Source organism: Anabrus simplex, chromosome 11 (genome assembly GCF_040414725.1).
Source record: "Anabrus simplex isolate iqAnaSimp1 chromosome 11, ASM4041472v1, whole genome shotgun sequence".
NCBI classification, from domain to species: Eukaryota; Metazoa; Arthropoda; class Insecta; order Orthoptera; family Tettigoniidae; genus Anabrus; species Anabrus simplex.
Window position 1 is genome coordinate 75,654,264 of NC_090275.1, and position 13,913 is coordinate 75,668,176.

A 13,913-nucleotide genomic window follows, 5' to 3' on the forward strand; every position below is an offset into this window, starting at 1 on the left:
GAGGTTTGAATTTAGACGTTAATAATGGAAGTGGTCCGCCTCTGTGGTGTAGTGGTTAGTGTGATTAGCTGCCACGCCCGCATGCCCGGGTTCGATTCCCTGCTCTGCCACGAAATTTGAAAAGTGGTACGAGGGCTGGAATGGCGTCCACTAAGCCTCGGGAGGTCAACTGAGCAGAGGAGGGTTTGATTCCTACCTCAGTCATCCTGGAAGTGAGCAGGTACTTCCATATTATGGGTGTGTGTGTGTGTGCGTGTGTGTGTGTGTGTGTGTGTGTGTGTGAAATAGCTCACTAATCATACTAACATATTTACTGATAAATTATTTGAATGTTACATAGTGAGCGGACCTATATTGATAATAATAGTTTTCCTTCCCTTTGCAGGCAAGACCTAGTACCTACAGTGCACTCGGTTTTTTGGTATGGGCTAGAACAAAAAATGTGTTGCTTTCATTGGCCTGTCTCAGACTCATCCTTGGCTTTGACGGTGTGAAAGTGAGTGAGGAATGGGCGATACTAATAATGTCATTCCTTATGCAGCCAGTCCTTGTTATGAATGGTGTGAAAATGTCGGTCATTTGGTAGGTTGGTGCGCACATTTCAGTGGGATTGGCAGACTGATGATAGGCAATTTCAACTTCTGGGTCGGTGAGGAAAGCAACGGGAAACTACCTTACTCCTCATTTCTCCAGTAAGCCTCTTCAGTGATGCCTGGGCCATCTATGACAGCTGATAGTGAAGCTGTTGAGGATCCAACCAGAATTCGGGAAGGGTACAAAGAACTACTACTTTTAAGTTTTTCGGAGAGGCTGCGATGCTGCCAGCTTAATCTCTCAGGATTCCTTTTTAAGTGCCAGTAAATCTACCCACTTGAGGCTGGGTGCATTCGAATATCTTAGAATGCCATCGAACTTTGGCGAAGATCGAACCTGCCGCGGGCCCACGAAGCTAGCGTTCTACCTTCTGAGCCACTCAGCCCGAGACGAATCTATGAAATGTTGAGTGTGTATGGAGTGGGGAATACATTTCAATGATACGTGACATTCCGTTTCAAAAATCTCTATTGCTTTGATTTAGATTTGAACCACACAATCGCCTAGGTGAAAACCTAGTGGCGATCCAGTCGAACCTAAAAGGTTATTTTAGAGTTAGAAATTTCACAGTCATCACAAATTCTTCTCCATTCCATCCTTAGTGCGGTATATTAATAGGGCAACTAGACGCGAGTATACCCTTAATAATCAAGCTAATCACTTGGTGAGTGCACTTAGTCTATACTATATGTCATCATCATCATTTGTTTACCCTCCAGGTTCGGTTTTTCCCTCGGACTCAGCGAGGGAGGAAGAGGGAAGGAAGCGGCCGTGGCCTTAAGTTAGGTGCCATCCCGGCATTCGCCTGGAGGAGAAGTGGGAAACCACGGAAAACCACTTCTAGGATGGCTGAGGTGGGAATCGAACCCACCTCTACTCAGTTGACCTCCCGGGGCTGAGTGGACCCCGTTCCAGCCCTCGCACCACTTTTCAAATTTCGTGGCAGAGCCGGGAATCGAACCCGGACCTCCGGGGGTGGCAGCTAATCATGCTAACCACTACACCACAGAAGCGGACCCTATACTATATGTACATTAAAATATGGTCATCTTCTTTACCATAACCCGCGTGGAGAGTAGAAATCCGCTGTAAAGCATTGCCGTGGCATATGACCGTGTGGCCTAACGGATAAGGCGTCGGACTTCGGATCCGAAGATTGCAGGTTCAAATCCTGTCACGGTCGTACATTTTACATTAGTGGGTAAGCCAGAACAATACAAGGTGTCGCTGAAGCGGTTACCACAGAAACAAGGAATGAGATAGACATGATATAGGCTTATGGGCATATGACCGGGTAAGAAAATAAGGTGAAATTCTTATTTTTTTTTTTTGTTAGGGGCTTTGCGCAGCACTGACACAGATAGGTCTTATAGCGACGATGGGATAGGAAAGGTCTAGGAGTTGGAAGGAAGCGGTCGTGGCCTTGATTAAGGTACAACCCCTGGTGTGAAAATGGGAAACCACGGAAAACCCTATTCAGGGCTGCCGATAGTGGGATTCGAACCCACTATCTCCCAGATGCAAGATCGCAGCCGTGCGCCACTAACCGCACGGCAACTCGCCCGCTGTGAAATTCTTTACGATCCGCATAGAACTTTGTTCTGCGTCTTCAGAAGAAAATCTCGACTGTTCATGAGGAAGACTTCTCCAAGTATGAGGTTTGAATTTAGACGTTAATAATGGAAGTGGTCCGCCTCTGTGGTGTAGTGGTTAGTGTGGTTAGCTGACACGTCCGCAGGCCCGGGTTCGATTCCCTGCTCTGCCACGAAATTTGAAAAGTGGATCTAGGGCTGGAATGGGGTCCACTAAGCCTCGGGAGGTCAACTGAGCAGAGGAGTGTTCGATTCCCACCTCAGTCATCCTGGAAGTGGTTTTCATGGTTTCCTTCTTCTCCTCAAGGCAAGTGCCGGGATGGTACCTAACTTAAGGCCACGACCGCTTCCTTCCCTCTTTCTTGTCTATCTCTTCCAAACTTCCCATCCCCCACCAAGGCCCCTGTTCAGCATAGCAGGGTAGGCCGCCTGGGCGAGGTATTGGTCATCCTCCCCAGTTGTATCCCCCCGACCCAATGTCTCACGCTCCAGGTTACTGCCCTCGAGGCGGTAGAGAATGTAGAAATGGGATCCCTCGCTGCGTCCGAGGGAAAAACCAACCCTGGATGGTAAATGCTTTAAGAAAAATAAAAAAAGTAAAGAATATTAATAATTTAGAATTCTACGGAGGGGCGGTGATTTATGATTGTTGAAATAAAAATCATGTTCCTGTGATTCGAATTCTACACAAAACCGGAGATACCCTGGCTATGGTCACATTATCATGAATCACGTGAAACAACGAGTTTTGTTTTAAATTCAGAACTATTTTCTATTTGCTTTATGTCTCACCGATACAGATGTCTTATGGCGACGTTGGGATAGGAAACGCCTAGGAGTGGGAAGGAGACGGCCGTGGTCTTAATTAAGGTACGGCCCCATCATTCGTCTGGTTTGAAAATGGGAAACCACGGAAAGCCACTTTCAGGTCTGCCGACAGTGAGCCGAATCCGCTATCTCCCGGATGCAAACTCACAGCTGCGCGCCCCTAAACGCACCGCCAACTCACCCGTTAATCCGGAACTATAACTGACTTCAGAAGAGTATACAGAGTAATACTTCACCACATACGTAATATGATATTACTTTAACAATTAATTAGGAGCTGGAAGTTATATTTAACTAATCCGCAACCATGTGCTGTTTCTTGGCCAAACATTCCTTTAAATTAATTTGGTCTTTTTCACATTTCTGCTATGCAAATTGATTGACCGTGACAGGATTCGAACCTGCAATCTCCGGATCCGAAGTCCGACACCTTATCCATTAGGCCACACGGTCTCCTCACACTGACCAGAAGCATTATTTAATTTTAAGTCAGTGTTAAATTGATTAACATAAAATAAATCCTTGCAAAATGATGCATGGCAGTAGGTTTCAGCAGTTTTTCAATGTTTTCAGGAGACAATGACTTTCCGTTGTCGGCCAGAATTAATTTATAAGCTGAAAATGATCGTTCTGCGTCGACGGACTTCTACACTGGCACTGACTGCTCTCAACATTCTTTTGGCAAAAACTTTAGGCATTTTTACAGTTTACTCTGGTGGAACACTGCAATAGACGAAGAGCAAGTTAACAGATGAACGCACTTGTTTAAGCAAACCCCGGGAAGCTACTGTAAGGAGGAGGAAGGAATGTCAGAGAGAAGGAAATAGCTGTTGTCTAGCTGGTTGTATTGCGAGAATGAAACCTTTTTCCTTGTTCAAGGAATGCTTCTTATGTTGCCAAGGGATATAGAGCATACGGAGTTCATTAGATTTTTAATTTTGTTCAGAAATCTTGGATAATTGATCACACATAAGAGAAAAATATGTCTGTATATGCACTAACGCTCAAAATATGCACTAACGTTCAACATATACATTTAAAAATAATCCACGGCCTACTTATTAGTAATGTTTATTTTCTCCACGTCTCTACGTCGGAGAAACCGGGGTACCGGAATTTAGTCCCACAGGAGTTATTTTACGTGCCGGTGAATATACCAACACGAGGCTGACGTATTTGATCACCTTCAAATACCAGAGGACTGAGCCAGGATCGAACCTGCTAAGTTGGGATCAGAAGGCCACTCAGTCTGCCTATACCTTGTTAAAAGAGATATCTCAATTTAAGCAAAAATGTTCAAAATATAACCAAATGTGTCCTTATATAATTAAAATGAACGAAATATGATCGAAACAGGAAAAATGGACGGAAAATGCATTTATAAGCAATATAAATGCCTTTGCTGGCGGTATGTAGTGCTTAAAGTGAAATATGTATTCTGGTATGGGATAGAATAAATGTGTTACTTCCATTGACATGCCTCAGTCTCATCCTTGGTTTGGTTTTTGATTTCTGGTAAAATAAGCTCACAAAAGAGATGTGACTTTTCCTCAACATCCAAAACTTAGTAATATGATATTATTTTGAACATTAAATAGGAGCTGGGTCCTCCTCTGTGGTGTAGTGGTTGTTGTGACTAGCTGCCACGCACAGAGCCACGAGTTCGATTCCCGTCTCTGCCGCAAAATTTAAAAAGTGGTACGGGGTCCACTCAGCTTCGGGAGGTCAACTGAGAAGATGGGGTTCGATTCCCACCTCAGCCACCCCCGAAATGCTTTTCCATGGTTTTCCCACTCCTCCTCTAGGCACATTCCAGGATGATACCTAACTTAAGGCCAAGGCCGTTTCCTTCCCTCTTCCTTGTCTGTCCTTTCCATTATTTTCATCCCCCACACAAGGCCTCTGTTCAGCATAGCAGGTGAGCTCGCCTGGGTGCGGTACTGGTCCTCTTCCACAGTTGTACACACGGCCCAGTGTTTCACGCTCCAGGACACTGCCCTTGAGGCGGTAGAGGGGGTATCTCTCACTGAGTCCGAGAAGAGAAAACCAACCCTGAAGTGTAGACGGATTAACAAGAAAGAAAGAAAGAAAGAAAGAAAGGAGTTAGGAGCTGGAATTTATCCTTTACCAATTCGAAGCCATGCACTCTTTCTTAAAGTGAATTTGAACATTTTCACATTTCTGCCATGCAAAATAACCAACCGTGACAGGACTCGAACCTGCAATCTTCGGATCCGAAGTCCGACGCCTTATCCATTAGGCCACACGGTCTCTGCCGGTGCGACCGCTCCCATCAACCTACAGAGTAGAACAATGGTAACTTGAGTTAGTATTCCTCTTCACTGTGCGCCTGCTACTGTAGTCCGAACTGGCCTGTCGGTCTGTACTCTTCTTCAGATTTTATGCACTCCGACGATGAGGACGGGACGGTGTTTGCCGGGTCGGCTTTCGCCGTACCAGTGAATAAGGCTGGACCCTTGGCTCCAAAGGTCTGCATTGCGACCCGTATCGTCTCAGAATTCACGAGTCTTAAAACTCAGGACTATCAAAATTACCGAACTCCAAGAAGAGGATAAGTATGAGTAGGATTCTTTACCAGGGCCAGTTCTTCTTTGAATACTTACATTGGCCACACTACCCACATAACCACTGCAGATATTTGAAAATGTAATCGGAATTGTGCGAAATGGTCGAAGGGTGTTTGAGCCAGACGGAACTACCTGCCCTCTTGTACCTTGACTGGCACCTCTCTCATCAAGAGGTGAGCCTGTCGTGTAGCCTCGCACGAAGTATACGCGACAGGAGACTGAGAAACCCTGGTACGTTGTTAGAAGTAGAACGCAGCCGGGAAGGCGGTTTGAAAAGGGTTGCGCAGTAACATTCACGCGCTTGGTAGTATGACGTGTTTTCCGCTGAGCCAATAGAATCATTTCAGTAAGAGCGCCTGTTTAAGCGGATCACGAGTGAATGTTTCGAGTTTTATTTGTAAATATCATAATCAACGAATTTAGGGAACTGTTTGCGTGTGTACGATAGATCCAGGCAGAGCAAAAATACAAGTATTCCATCGACAGACGAGGGAAATAGTATTTAGAGTGTATTTGTATTTTGTAAGCATGCAGCAGGCATTCAGTGGCGGGGAAGGTGAGAAACGCCATGTTGCCACGATTCAAAAGAAGACAGCACTCGCGTGCGGTATCGGCCTGCGAACAGTACAGTGGGTAAAACAAGCTACGGAAATAAGAATAATGCATTGTTCAGGTCGCCAGGGAAGAACTCTAAGAGGAAGAAGCCAGTGACGGACCTCGATGATTTCAATAAAAATGTTCTGCGTACAACAATATTTGATATATATATATAAAACGGCGAATATCCTACGGCATTGAAACTGGACCGTCCATTTGTCTTCCTTAATATCTAGACAATTTTCCTCAACACTTTCTCGGGGTTTGATATTAAAAATTAATTTAGACTTAAACATTTAAGCCCACGTAAAACATAGGTCATCGCTTTGAAATTCAAGGTATAACTGGATGAAAAAATGTTTACACATTCGTGCTGTTATGAGTAGCAAAATTGGCATCACCGCACCTCATACTTCTGTCTCTCTCTCTGCGCAACGAAACCGCCTTCCGGGCTGCGTTATACTCTAATACTTGCAATATTAAAATTTGACCCGCAAACGCGGATGACTTTTTCTTATGACAAAAGCTTATGGCTTCGCCCTAGTTGTTTTTTATCTGCTTATAAAACATATAGCCGTTGTACATTACATTTAAGAGGATGATGATACTTATTGTATTAAGGGGCCTAACATCTAAGGTCATCGGCCCGCACATTAAATTCTTTCTTAATCTGTTTATCCACCAGGAATGGTTTTCCCTCGGACTCAGCGAGGGAACTTACATCGCAGAGTGAGACTTTGGGTCGGTGGATATAACTGGGGAGGAGGACCAGTACCGCGTACAGGCGGCCTCACCTGCTACTCTGTGGTGAATACGGGCCTGTCATGTAGATAGGAAACGAGAGGCAGGGAAGAGGGAAGAAAGCGGTCGTGGCATTAAGTTATGTACCATCGCGGCATTTGCCTGGAGGAGAAGTGGAAAAACACGGAAAACCACTTCGCGGATGGCCGAGGTGGGAATCGAACCCACCTCTACTCAGTTGACCTCCCGAGGCTGAGTGGACCCCGTTCCAGCCATCGTACCACTTTTCAAATTTCGTGGCAGAGCTGGGAATCCAACCCGGGCCTCCGGGAGTGGCAGCTAATCACGCTAACCACTACACCACAGAGGCGGACTTGAAGGAGTAATACAAGATGAAAATAAATAAGACCAAAACAAAGGTAATGGAGTGCAGTCGAACAAAGTCAGGTGATGCAGAAAATATTAGATTAGGAAATAAAGTCTTAAATGAAGTAGATGAACTTTGTTACTTGGTAGTAAAATAACTAACGATAGCAGAAGTAAGGAGGACATAAAATGCAGACTAGCACAAGCAAGGAAGGCCTTTCTTAAGAAAAGAAATTTTTTACCTCGAACATTGATATAGGAATTAGAAAGATGTTTTTGAAGACTTTCGTGTGGAGCGTGGCATTGTATGGTAGTGAAACTTGGACGATAACTAGCTCAGAAAGAAAGAGAATAGAAACTTTTGAAATGTGATGTTACAGAAGAATGCTGAAGGTTATATCGGTGGATAGAATCATGAAGGAAGATATACTGAATCGAATTGGTGAGAGGAAATGGATTTGGCTAGATTTGACCAGAAGAAGGGATAGAATGGTAGGGCACATCTTAAGACACCCAGGTATTGTACAGGTGGTTTTTGAGGAAAGTGTAGGTGGTAAGAACGGTAGGGATAAACCAATATAGGAATATGACTAGCAGATTAGAGTAGATGTAGGATGTAGCAGTTATGTAGAAATGAAAAGGTTAGCACAGGATGGGGTGGCATGGAAAGCTGCATCAAACCAGTCCATGGGCTGATGACTAAAACAACAACTGTTTTGTTCAACGTACATTCAAATTTTAACCGCGTACGGTATAAAATATTACTCCACATTACTTAAACGTAGAATAAAATAAGCTGAATTTAGGTGTAGCTTGTTTCTATGTGGGACAAAAGACAAACGTTTTATTAACGTATTAACTCAGGTGTCTATTACTTTTTTCCACGACAGTAATACTCTGAGCATAGAAGAACATCTAGGCCTACATTACGCCGCACCGTGGCATCGGCCCAACAGACAATAGTATAGTCGTAGGTAGAAGCAACCCGACAGTGCGTTCATCAAATCAAAAATCAAAATATCCTTATATGAAAATGAGGTGTCTACCTCGGTAGCAAATGGTACACTAAAATGCGTTATTGTCAAGCACTAAATGTATAAATTAACAAGAGAAGAAGAATAATTTCCTAGAATACAATATTATACAATTTACGCTAACAACTTTTTCTATTAAACACTCAGCTCATCCTTAATAAATTGATATTGTTTACAAAATTCTAATTGTAATATCTCCTGTACTTGCAAACAAAGTCAACTCATATACAGTATGTGGAATTACTTCAAATAATACAGTACAACTGGTATAAGATTAACATTTACATTGCATTTATTTACTTATTTTTTATACCCATTTTGGAACCTAAATAGCATAACGACCTGCTGCGTCTTAACCAGAGCCCCTTTGGCTACCACTTTTCAGAGTTCTTGAAAGGCCTTCACAGCTACCGTAGCGGTCCCAGAGCCCTCGAAGTCCCCAATGTACTTGTACGTCCCCCTGAAACCCAACGAAGCTTGTTTATACATACTGAAATAGGTTAACAAAAAGTGTTATTGTTTAATATTGATGCACAAGGGCTTAAATGAGAACTGTCCATTGAAATGGACTTTGGGTCTTCCTTCGGTAAAAAAAGCAAGTGAACTTATTTATAGCTCAATTTGTAATAGGCCTATACCATTATTTGATGAATTTCAATAGATATCAATCAATTTACAAATAATGAAGGGAAATCGAGAAAACATACAGGTGCATAAATATCAAACAACAAAACGTGATACAAGAAATTTGTTTTCATCTCCTTCTTATTCTTCTTCTGTTTACCCTCCATGGCCGGTTTTTCCCTTGGTCTCAGCGAGGGATCCTACCTCTACCGCCTCAAAGGCAGTGTCGTGGAACTTCAGACTCTGGGTCGGGAATATAATTAGGGAGAATGACCAGTACGTCGCCCAGGGGGCCTCACCTGCTATACTGAATAGGGGCCTTGGTGGGGGATGGGAAGATTGGAAGGGATATACAAGGAAGAGGGAAGGAAGCGGCCGTGGCCTTAAGTGAGGTAACATCCCGGCATTTGCCTGGAGAAGAAGTGGGAAACCATGGAAAACCACTTCCAGGATGGCTGAGGTGGGAATCAAACCCATCTCTACTCAGTTGACCTCCCGAGGCTGAGTGGACCCCGTTCCAGCTCTCGTACCACTTTTCAAATTTCGTGCCACAGCCGGGAATCGAACCCGGTCCTTTGGGGGTGGCAGCTAATCACACTAACCACTACACCACAGTGGCGGCCACAAGAATTTTGTCAAAAATTAATTAAAAAATTGCAAAGAAGACATTGGAATCACTTACATAATTGCTACAAATACTTGCTATTGTAATGTATATTTTAAAATAATCAGTTAAAATGAAATACTGGCCAAAAAAAGAACTAATATTATACAGAGCACATGATAATATGAGGTTTTATTACTTGATTTTTCCCTTCAGTCAGTCATCACTTTTCATGGAATTCTAAGGGGATCAAGAAGAAGCCTCCCAGAAGATTGTGGATAATGCAATCGGGCGTTCCCTGGGCAATGGTTTAATCGGCTGATTCTTCCACAAATGTGCTGCTACACAGCAACAAGTATGCAAGAGAACTTGTCTATGCATAGTCCTTTTCAGGACCAACCAAACACGGAACACTCATCAATTTCCATTGGTAACAACTTACGGATATGTCACTTGAACATTGAATCAATTTCAACTGCTAAGAGTCAATATCTCTCACGCCTTATGCTGCAGAATACTGTAGATGTAGTAGCAATACAGGAGACCCACACCAAGGATGACACAGATCCTTAGAGAAGAGGAAGTATATACTGTATGGTTATGATCTGGCTGGAGCCATACATGATGAACAATACGGTATTGCCACATATGTCACGTCCCATCTCACTGACTACAAAGTAACTTATCAAGACAGAACAGCAGATGTCTTTGTTTTGGCTGTAGAGATTGCCGGCACCACTGTAGTAAATATTTACAAACCTCCACAAGTCAGTTGGCCAAATCCTCCTGTAGGATCCTTCAGTCACCCAGTAGTGTATATCGGCGATTTTAACAGCCATAGTCATGTACGGGGATATCAGAACGAAGACGGCAGTGGGGCAATTCTAAATGAATTAATTGATCTGTACAATCTTCAACTTCTGTACAACGCTAAAGATCCAGTAACGTTCCGATCTAGTAGATGGTTAAAGGATTATTCCCCTGATATGTGCATCGGATCTAAATCTGGAAATAACGATATTACACAACGAAAAGTCATCAAGTATTTCCCATACAGCCAGCATACAGTAGGCCACTCATTATTTATTATGGTACAGAAATTACACTAGTCACCTCCATCCCACAAAATCGATGGAATTTTCAACTTGCGAACTGAGAACTGTTTCAGAAAGTTCTTGATAACACCGTTCAGTGGATTCCCCCATTTCCACCCAATTAATAACGATTTCTGCATGCTATTAAAGTTAATGCCAAAAACTGTATTCCACGTAGGTTTCGGAAGGAATACATCCCCGGATGGTCTCAAGAATGCAATGATATTTATGCTAAAAATCAGGAATCTCACGATGATACAACAGCTGATGACCTTTTGAGAGCTCTCAATAAGAACAGAAGAGAAAAATGGCATTAAACAGTGGCGGAACTTAACTTTACACATCCTAGTCGCAAAGCCTGGAACCTTATAAGAAAACTTGGTACAGATCCAAGGCTGTCAAGCACAGTCCCACGTGTGTATGAAAATGCTGTTGCATCCAGACTAATGAAGATTACGAGAAATCTATGACAAGGCACATACACGAATCGTGAGAAATGAATTGTATATAAATAGATCCAATTTAACACCACATCCTGACTACTCAGGCGATTTCAGCATTGAGGAACTTGTTATAGCCTTGAATATGCTAAAGGTAAATAAAGCTGTTGGCTTTGTTTGCGTATATCCAGAGTTTCTTAAAGCCATAGGATAAAACAGAATTGTTCAATGAAATTCTTCAATGAATTTCTACGAACTGGAAGATTATCAAAGCTTTTCAAACAGGCTAAGATAATTGCCATCCTGAAACCAGGCAAAGACGGAACCGATGCTTCTCACTACCGGCCAGTATCTCTATTCAGCATGACCTATCAGCTACTAGAAAGGCTTATTGTAAATCGCATTCAAAACGCCATTGATCAAACCATCCCTGTTGTAAAAGGTGGCTTTAGGAAACATCGCAGCTGTTGCGACCAGGTTTTAGCATTGACAACTCTAGCTGAAGCTGGATTTCAACGAGGTCTCCGATCAGCTTCAGTTTTTGTGGATCTTACAGCAGCTTGTGACACTGTGTGGAGGGATGGCTTGATGTCGAAGTTTATTGAAATCATTCCATGTCAAAAGCTGGCGTTTCAAGTGAATAGCATGCTCTTTGACAGACGCTTTAAGGTGTTTCTGAATGGACAATCTAGCAGATGGAGGACTCTAAACAATGGCCTACCTCAGGGATCAGTTCTGGCCCCGGTTCTGTTTAACTTGTATATTCATGATATGCTAGACACTGACTCATTGAAAATCCAGTATGCAGATGACCTAGCGTTAGTCTTCCGGAGTAAAGATCTTATTCACTGTGAGAATGTACTGACAATTGATCTGACGAAATTGAGTGACTACTTCCATAAAAGGAGACTTCAACCCAAGCCAAATAAAACTTAGGTCACTGCATTCCATCTAAATAATAAGGGAGCTCATAGGAAGCTACGTGTGACTTTCGACGGAACCAAAGTACCGCATAACTACAATCCAAAATATCTAGGAATCACTCTGGATCGGTCCTTGACATTCAAACAGCAGTGCATCACGTTATCTAAGAAACTTGGCTCCGGGAGATAGTAGGTTCGAATCCCACTATCGGCAGCCCTGAAGATGGTTTTTCGTGGTTTCCCATTTTCACACCAGGCAAATGCTGGGGCTGTACCTTAATTAAGGCCACGGCCGCTTCCTTCCAACTCCTAGGCCTTTCCTATCCCATCGTCGCCATAAGACCTATCTGTGTCGGTGCGACGTAAAGCCCCTAGCAAAAAAAAAAAAAAAAAAAAAAAACTTGGCTCCAGCGTGAATCTACTCCGCATGATTGTCGGAAACAGCTGGGGTGCGGACGCCAATACTCTACGCTCTGCTGCACTCGCTCTTGTGTATTCTGATGGTGAATACTGTGCTCATGTATAGCAAAACAGCATTCACACAACAATGATTGATGTCCAGCTTAATGAAGCCATGGGAGTTATCACTGGTACTGTCAGATCTACTCCCATTCAGTGGTTACCTGTCTTAGCTAATATTGCCACGCAAGATGTAAGGAGGAAAGCAGCTAAACTTGCTCAAGAAGATCTTTTCTCATAAGAACTCTCCGTTGTACAATGCCATACAGGACCCACCAACAACTCGTCTGAAATCACGCAAACCACCCTGGACTGAATTTAAAAGTATCAGTTCTTTCGACATGACCTCCGAGTGGCGATAACGTTGGCATGAACATCCACCTAGCAACGCTCACTTGGTTCAAGATCCAAAAAAGAAGGTTGAAGGATTCCAAATGCCGCGTCAAACCTGGTCGAAGCTGAACCGAATTAGAACGGGTCAAGGGAGGTTTGGTTACATGTTGAGGAAATGGGGTGTCCGTTCATCTGCTGACTGCGGAGCGGAGAAGCAGACAATGATACGCATTGTTATGGAGTGCCCACTTCGAGAATTTAACGGAAATCTGAGGCTTCTACACCAAGTGACTCCGAGTGCCCTTGACTGGTTATCAAATTTGGACATTTCCATTTGATATTACATTTTTTGTCTACTTGTAAAGCCATACGATATATATACATATATGTAACTCTGAGAAACAGTATTACGTCCAATGTCCAGCCGAATATTATGATTATTAGAATGAATACGACGATGTCCATTCAAATGGGCACGGGATCTCAGGAGAATGTACCCTCGCTTTACATTCTCGGAAGGTAAAAATTAACGACCGTGACAGGATTCGAACCTGCAATCTTCGGATCCGAAGTCCGACGCCTTATCCGTTAGGCCACACAGTCATATATTTCCAGTGCCCTCTAGCAAAGAATGTGAAAGACTCTGACGCTTTAAAGTTGCAAGAACAGCATTCTGCACGACGATCATCTAACTCAATGATACGAGATGAAGTAAGCGTCGTTATCTTATTTCGATATTCATGCCACGATGACAATCTAATTCTGGAGATGGTACATTCGAACCCCACTGTCGGTGGCCTTTTATATGGTTCTCTACATTTTTTAAATCATCATCATCATCATCATCATCAACATCATCATCTGTTTACCCTCCAGGTTCGGCTTCTCCCTCGGACTCAGCGAGGGATCCCACCTCTACCGCCTCAAGGGCAGTGTCCTGGAGTGTGAGACATTGGGTCGGGGGATACAACTGGGGAGAATGACCAATACCTCGCCCAGACGGCCTCACCTGCTACGCTGGTAGATTGGAAGGGCTTTACAAGGAAGAGGGAAGGATGCGGCCATGGCCTTAAGCACCTTAAGTGGTGTTGCCCTA

At 43.4% G+C, this 13,913-nt stretch overlaps 4 non-coding genes across 4 annotated transcripts; 1 reads left to right on the forward strand and 3 right to left on the reverse strand.

Annotated features, from left to right (window-relative positions):
• Positions 1-1,704: 1,704 nt before the first annotated feature.
• On the forward strand, positions 1,705-1,777 carry TRNAR-UCG (transfer RNA arginine (anticodon UCG)). Its single transcript has one exon. It is a non-coding gene; the product is annotated as a tRNA-Arg (tRNA).
• A 1,617-nt stretch (positions 1,778-3,394) lies between these two features.
• TRNAR-UCG (transfer RNA arginine (anticodon UCG)) lies at positions 3,395-3,467 on the reverse strand. Its single transcript has one exon. It is a non-coding gene; the product is annotated as a tRNA-Arg (tRNA).
• A 1,745-nt stretch (positions 3,468-5,212) lies between these two features.
• On the reverse strand, positions 5,213-5,285 carry TRNAR-UCG (transfer RNA arginine (anticodon UCG)). The gene has a single exon. It is a non-coding gene; the product is annotated as a tRNA-Arg (tRNA).
• Positions 5,286-13,347: 8,062 nt separating this feature from the next.
• TRNAR-UCG (transfer RNA arginine (anticodon UCG)) lies at positions 13,348-13,420 on the reverse strand. Its single transcript has one exon. It is a non-coding gene; the product is annotated as a tRNA-Arg (tRNA).
• Between the last annotated feature and the right edge of the window lie 493 nt (positions 13,421-13,913).